A 7,479-nucleotide genomic window follows, 5' to 3' on the forward strand; every position below is an offset into this window, starting at 1 on the left:
GAGAGAGAGAGAGAGAGAGAGAGAGAGAGAGAGAGAGAGAGAGAGAGAGAGATGTCGATTAACTCCGCGCCTCTCCCGCCGCATCTCCCGTAATCGCGCGGCTGACATGCGTGATTTGCATTCTCATTGAAACTGCAACGCTCGACTTCGTCGTTTCGCGCTGTAACAGTTAATTAAAATCACCAAGCGTTCGCTTTCCCACGAGCGTAGAAATTTAAACGACCGTAAGACCGACTTGATATCGATACTGTTCTCTTCATCTTCCCCAAATCCGTTTTCCTCCCTTCTTTGTTTTTAACTCAAATGCACTCTGTGCGTTTTATGGCGTTGCACTCGTCGACTCAATCTCCCGAAGTGCTGTGGAGACACATACGCTTTTTAGATAAGCGCAGCGCGCGCGCGTGCGAGCGTTGGCATTTTCAAGTCTCGCTTCACTTATCGAGGAATGTACTCGAGTGCGCGGCGCGGTGCTAAATAACCGAGTCTTTTCGTGGCGCTCGTTACATAAGCCCCCCGCCACTGGCCTGTCGCGCAGAAATTCGTCGAAGATTCGACGGTCGAGACGCTTAATGACCGTGGCTCATCGACCTAGACGCATACGCAAGGTCATGCGGCCACTGCTCCATTGGTATTATAACCTCAACCTTCTCCCGCAGCCGTCGTCCCTCCGCGCCGCGACGGCGGTCGCCCTTCCTTCCGTCCTGCTCCGACGCTCGCCTTCTGTTGCCTCCGCTCGTCCTGAAAGTGTATGTGTGCGTGCGTACGCATGTGCGCGATCGCGCGCGTGAGTAAACGTGCCCTATAACTGCCTACCTTCTCTCTAACCCTTTTTTTAAAACCAACATCAACGTGTTGCGCCCGACAAAGTTGGCGGTGGCTCGACGAGAGACGGACCATGTGTCTTGTATTATCACATACCTATTTACAAAGCAATCCCCGATCACGTATTCATACATCAGAGAGCGAATTTAGAACGCCTAAGGAGAGCAAGAGCCGCATCAACAGTAGTTACTTGTAACTTGCCTGAGGTGAGATACTCAGGTTTGAATCCAGAATTACACTGCCTTTTGCAGTTTGCCTTTAGTTTAGCGGAATGATTTGATACCGCGAGGCGAATGAGTCTCTGCCCGCTATTATCGTGCAGCGCATGATAAATAATTTGATCCAACGCGGACGGCGCGCGCAAAAGAAGCCGCCCACGAGACCGGCTGGAATGTATTCGCCGCGAGCCTTACGACGAGTAAGCGAGTACGGAGAATGCAGGCGATTATGCAACTAGTTGCACTGCTAGGTTCTTGTGTCACAGGGACGCTGCGGCTGTATGTGTGCCTTGGTGATGCTTTTGCGGGTGGCGCGACGGCCTCGTCATTAAACTTCGTCTAGTGTAACGGGGGATTATCAGGATCATCGGGTGATTGGGAAAGACGCGTTGTCTCGCGACATCGCTCTTGGCTTGGCCGACTTTCGCAGTGGGATTTTAGAAAACGAATTTAAGGAAGAATTCACAGCTCGGTGCAGAGAAGCAGAAACTGTCGACTACCATCTAACCACTAGCGCGAGTTCTGATTGACCTCTGACTTTCTGCTTTTCTGGGCCAAGGTATAGGAATCCTCTCCACGACGCGTCACATCGATATACGTACGCACTGGAGAGGATCTATTTCGACGTGGCGTTCGTACGCGCCGGCGTGTTCGAATTGAGCAAAGCTGAGCGGCGAGACGCTTCGCGCGAATAAATTAAGGTATGACACAACCGTCCGCAGACATTATCGATTTCCGTATTTAATGCGATGGGAAGCCGACGGGACGCGGTCTCGAAATCGGGCACGTGAATATCGCCAGAGAGGCGAGAGTAGAGCCGGCCGCGAATGCCGCGATGATGTAATCGGTTTCTAGGCTTTCGTGTCATCCGTTGTCGACTGTCATGGGAAAATACAACAACGACACGCTACTGCCAACGGTAGCTCTGCGTAATGTCGCCGGTGAATCACTCGATTTCACGCTGGTCTCGGTAATATCGAGTGCTGCCTCTATACCTGTCACTCGTGGATGTCGAGGATGCGGTCTTAATCGACGCATAGCTGGCGCGCCGCATACCTGTCGTCGCGATGCACGTTGCACCTCGTGCGTATATCGCGCCGTTTTCTCTCTGCCTCCCCCCGACCGAATCGACCAGCGCTATTATTTTCCACTGGTCGGCTCGTCGCCGTTAATTCGCGGCGAATTGACCCGTCGCTTTGTCAGACGGGAATTTCGAGCCTCCGCGCCTCTCACAACTGTATCGCGATAGTTGCGAAGTGCGTTACGCGCGCTTACTCAGGCTGCAAAGCCGCTCTTGCGGCTGCCGCTATAAATACAACCGCGTGCGTTTGCAGGGCTGAGGAGGGTCCGCCGATAAACAGCTCCGGTGAGCCTTAATTTCTTGCGTTGCGTTGCATTGAGCTGTGCCAACGCACGCATAAGGGATTTGCATAGCGGAGCTCGAAACATAAAAAAACGACCTCGAGCTTGTCTTTTTACGCGCATTTGGGAGGCACGCTTCTCTATTTCTCTCTCCGCCCGGGAATTAAAATGCCAAAACAAAGCGCAGACCGTCGAGTTAATTAATCTGGTCGACGTGCGGCTAAACTCGAGTACATCCGCCGTGCGGTTTTTTTTTATTTTTTCCCCGGCGACGCGCAACAATGTTCGCAGCGAATGTCTCTCTTTTTCCTTCTCCCAGTCTCTCTTTGCCTCTCCTTTCGGTAACGAGAACGTCGTTGCCCTTGAATGAGCGGTGCAGTCGATCTCTCCCGAGGTGAACCCATAAGGACGATGCTCGGAGAAAGAAAGAGAGAGAGAGAGAGAATATACTAAAAGTCGATTAACCTACCGAAACATCTGCCCACCTCAAAACCAACAAACCCCGGACTATTAATAGCTTCAGTACAACTTGGACCGACCTTGATTTTAACGTCGTGCACATGTGTCTTGTGCAAACGTCTTTTGTCGTTAGCAGGTAAATCAGTCGTCGTTAGTTGTCTCTTATTTCAGTAAATTTTCACTTCCTTCAGCGGTATAAAGCGGTAAGGAAAATATATTACCCCGTAACAATGCAGATATCACTCGCGAATGATCCGCGCACAAAACAATCGGAATGCAACTGGTACGATGTGCATGCACGCGGGCAGTTTATGGGTAAACAAAAATCATACGATGGAGTACAATACTCCTGGATTGGAAATCAAGTCACAGGGGAGCGATTATAATTTTCTGTAAATTTTGCCACATTTCTACGGAATATTCAAATTAGGGACGAAAGGGTCCGCTCACTAGAGAACTCGCTGCGTCGATCATCCCTCAAACCTACATGGCAGGAAAGGTTTTGGTTTAAGCAAATTTCTGGTGAAACTCAGACGGACCAAAAAATCTTAGTTATTCGAATTCTGCCAGAGTTAACCGAAAATTGTGTCAACTCGAACAGAATTCTCCTCGACCAGAGTTTCCGGTTCGTTTTTCTTATCCGAAATTTGCTCAGTGAATGCAATCCAACTGAATGCAATTCGACAAATGTCTGCGACATATCCTGAAGGAAATTTTTTCAGCCGGCCTTTCGATATCCTAGAGAATCGTATCGCCCCCCCGAATCGAGCGACGACGACGACGACGACGACGAGACCAGGCGCGGCTCGGCGCGCCTCCATCGAACGCGCTCGTCGACGTGGGGTTTGTGGGGCGGCTGGCGGGCGAAGGGAGGCGGCAGCGGACGCCCTTGAGCGACGGGCAATGCACCGTGCGAGGTTCAAGGCAGAGCGGCGGTTGCCGTCGCGCCGCCGCCAGCCCCCGTCGCCCTTCGTCGCCCCCTTCGCCCCACGTCCCGCATCCGGACACCCCACCGCCGCCTGCTGCACTCCCCCTCCATGTCGCGTCGCCGACACACGGTGCAGCATGCAGCTCTCTCTCTTTCTCTCCGCGTTCTGCGCCTCTCTCTATCGCCGGCTCCGCCGCGTCGCTCCCTTTCTCCTTTCTCGCTCTCTCTTTCTCTCTCTCTCCTTCTCTCCCGCCGCTTGCCCCTTTCCCACCGTCATCCCGACGCCCGGAGTCCTCCGAGGACGCGCCATCGCCACCGCGGATCTTGACCTATTTTTGCGGGGGAGGGAAGGAGGGAGGGAGATTTCGAGGGGTGAGCAGAGCGCCGCCGCCTCCGGTCTCGTCGCGTTGTCGTGGGACGAAGTTGGAGGTATAATAAAGCGACGAGAAGGCGAATGTGCCGGTGAACTCTGATACGAAGGGTGCTAAATCCTCGGCGAATATTGTCGCTGGGGTATTAGTACGGATTAAAGAGAATTAAGAGATGTCTTGTTGCGTTTGATAGCGAAATCTTGCGAGATTACGTCTCATTTTTAATTAAAAGGTTCAGTCGTTTGACCTCTTGATACTTGCTGCGCACACGTCGCCGAAAAATTTTGACAATTTTAAAATGCACTACCGACTTTTCCTTCATCCGTATTAAGGGGATGCTGGAGTCGATGACGAACTCGAACAATGTTGATAATGTAGAGACAATCGTCACTAACATAATCACGCTATCCTTTTCGTATTTTTTGTATATACAAAACTTACACGAATGTATGTTGCTTTGTTTTACTTTATTCAACGGAAAACCTAACCATATATGTGTAGAAATCTTTCGACAAACGAAAGATTTTCGATATTCTTAAGCTTTCAAGTGCAGATGCGAGGGTAGAACAATGTTCTTCAAAATTTTTCTGTTTGGAGCATCCACACTTTCAGTATATATAAGCTACGGGACTTTTGGATCAGACAAATATTACGCTAATTGACAGCTTGAGATTTTACATTACAAATTTTTTGTTCGTTTTTGTCGCATATCGAGCAATGCTCCTATTTATTTTTGCACGTACTTTCATTGCGTAAAAGCATTTGTAATTCTGTGTAACCAATGCGACATAAACTTTGCAGAAAAATGTCAGTGTTCTGTCGGTAACGTTTCCAGCTTCAGCATCCCATTAAACATAATATATAATACATATTATTGAAAAAAAAATTGTTCAGCGGACAAGTGCCCCTTTTAAATGCGTGTAGATGCATCCGAAGTATTTTTAAATTGAAAATTAGCCTTTGTTCGATGTAATGATAATTACGGATTTTTCAATTTGTTCGCGTGTCGACACGAGAGAGACTCTAGACTCTTACTCCGTTACATCTGCCCCTGGAGCTGCGCCTGATTAGAGACACCCTGTATATGTGCTCACGGTTGAAGGTTACGCACGGAGGGGAAACGGTGGGATGGAATGCGCGTGGAACCAGAGGAAGGGGGGGGAGGGAGGAAATCTACGACCCTCGTTCCCGCGGTCGCACGTTTCTCGCTCTTTTGTTCCGCGCGAGACTTTTAGCCTCTGTCATGACCGCCCAGAAAATTATGAAACGATCGCGGCCCGTCAGATCGCTGTTCCGGTCGGATAACACTCGTCACTACGATTCACTGTCGCGAACGTTTCGCCCTGCCTCGTTGTTTGTTATTTTGTTTTTAAGCAACAAGCGTAATAAAGCGTAAATAGAAAGTTGAAATCATATATACTGCAAAGACATCACTAACTTTCCAAAGCACGCTGAAAGAAAAAAATATCTAAGAAATAAAACAATTAAATAATTTAAATAAAACAAAAAAAGGAAAACATTTGTGCGATGGGTACTATAATAATATTCATATAATAATTCATAAATATAAATATCAAATATTTCTCAAATAAAAATTCTCAAAGAAAAATATATTTTCTTACGACATTAAAACATTTTTTTAATTTTCTAAATTTTCTTAAAACATTAGCTTTTCACATCAAAGTAATCGTTTATTTTATTTAAATAAAAAATCTTTGGTTTTTAAATAAATTTAGTATTAGTATCTACTAAAAAAATATTTCTTATTTTTTAGATATTTTTTCTTTTCCAGTATACTTATTTGAATATAATATAACAAACCAGCTATTAAGGGGATGCGGAAGTCAATGATGAACTCGAACAATGTCAATAACGCAGAGACAATCGTCACTAACACAATTACGCTATTTTTTTTATATTTCTTGTATATATGTAGATTTTATGTAAATATGTTACTTTGTTTTAGCACATTCAGCGGAAAACTTAATCATGCATGTGTAGAAATCTTTCTGCAAAATTTTTCGATATTTTTAAGCTTTTGAATTCAGATACAAAGATACAGCAGTTTCCCAAAATTTTCCTGTTTGAAGCAACTACATTTTGTATGTATAAGTATGTACAAGTTATGGAATTTTTAGATTAGACAAATATTACTGACAGTTTGAGATTTTACATTAAAAAATTTTTTCTGTTTTTTATCATATATTGAGCAATGCTCCTATTTATTTTTGTACATACTTTAACTGCATAAAAATTGTAATTTTGTACAACCAATATATAAACTTGCAATAAATTTTGTACGACCAATACATAAACTTTGCAGAAAAATGTCAATATTCTGTCGATAGTTTCTAGCTTCAGCATCCCTTTACACGCTGTAAAATTTTCGTATAAGACTCACCAATACACGTTGAAGGAAGATTTATCGGAATATTGAAGAATAGAGCGTAATATGCAGCACCTGAAACAATATAAATATACGTTATAACATATTTTTTTATCCTTGCCGAGGTGCGAGATTTTTCTAACTGACAAAGGCATCAAATATTGTCATATAAATGTTCAAATGTCAAAGGTTTACTTTAGTCAATAATGCATATATTCAAAAAGAGACATGAGAAAAAAAATTATAATTTTATGTCTTTTATAATTTTATTTTCCTTCAATGACTCACCTTGTTATCTTACAAAAAAAGTAAGTGCAAAAAGAATCGGATACGTTATGCTACGCAAAAACAGTTCAACGTAAATTCTAAGAAAAAAAGGAAAACAAATGAAACGCGAGATAAAGATTTTCCAGAACTATTGCAGAGAGTAGTATTGTATTAATTCGCGGAAAAGTCGACACAAGATTAAAAAAATTAGATATCACCAGATGCCGGTAATGCTGTTATGACTATTGAGCGTAATAAAAGAGTTATAACAGAATAAACAAGTTCGCTTACCTATCCATGTAGTACCTCTGGTCTGATTCTGCATCTCTCTCGTTGCACTTTTGGCTCGGATAGTCCTTCATGCACTCAATTACGATCGCGGAGGCTAATTGATCCGTTTATTACGACGATCATTTTACTCGCGGACATACGGCGACGATTACGGCGATGATTACTTTGAACGTGTGAATAACACGACGGTCGCTCACCAGCGTTTTTAATATATGTCACGGCACGATGTACTTTTGAGTCGAAAGATTCAAAAAACGTCGTCAGCTCGGTCAAAAGAACATACTAAATTTACATTCTATACTGTATTGTAGCATGACCCCAGTATCGTACCGTTACTTGAATGTCGTAAGCTACGAGCTATTATACGTCTCAATT

At 44.7% G+C, this 7,479-nt stretch overlaps 1 protein-coding gene across 1 annotated transcript in view; it reads right to left on the reverse strand.

The window, feature by feature from the left end:
* Positions 1-7,136, reverse strand: part of LOC116847338 (hybrid signal transduction histidine kinase L-like) — a 116,589-nt gene extending 109,453 nt beyond the window's left edge. The window contains exons 1-2 of the mRNA XM_032822249.1: positions 7,105-7,136; positions 6,562-6,621 (exon numbers count right to left, since the gene is read on the reverse strand). The gene's annotated coding sequence lies outside the window, so the exon portion shown is untranslated. The remainder of the gene's footprint in view (positions 1-6,561; positions 6,622-7,104) is intronic.
* Between the last annotated feature and the right edge of the window lie 343 nt (positions 7,137-7,479).

This window comes from Odontomachus brunneus, unplaced genomic scaffold, assembly GCF_010583005.1.
Source record: "Odontomachus brunneus isolate Ranch 3 - 2012 unplaced genomic scaffold, Obru_v1 Obru_scaffold_077, whole genome shotgun sequence".
In the NCBI taxonomy this organism is placed as follows: Eukaryota; Metazoa; Arthropoda; class Insecta; order Hymenoptera; family Formicidae; genus Odontomachus; species Odontomachus brunneus.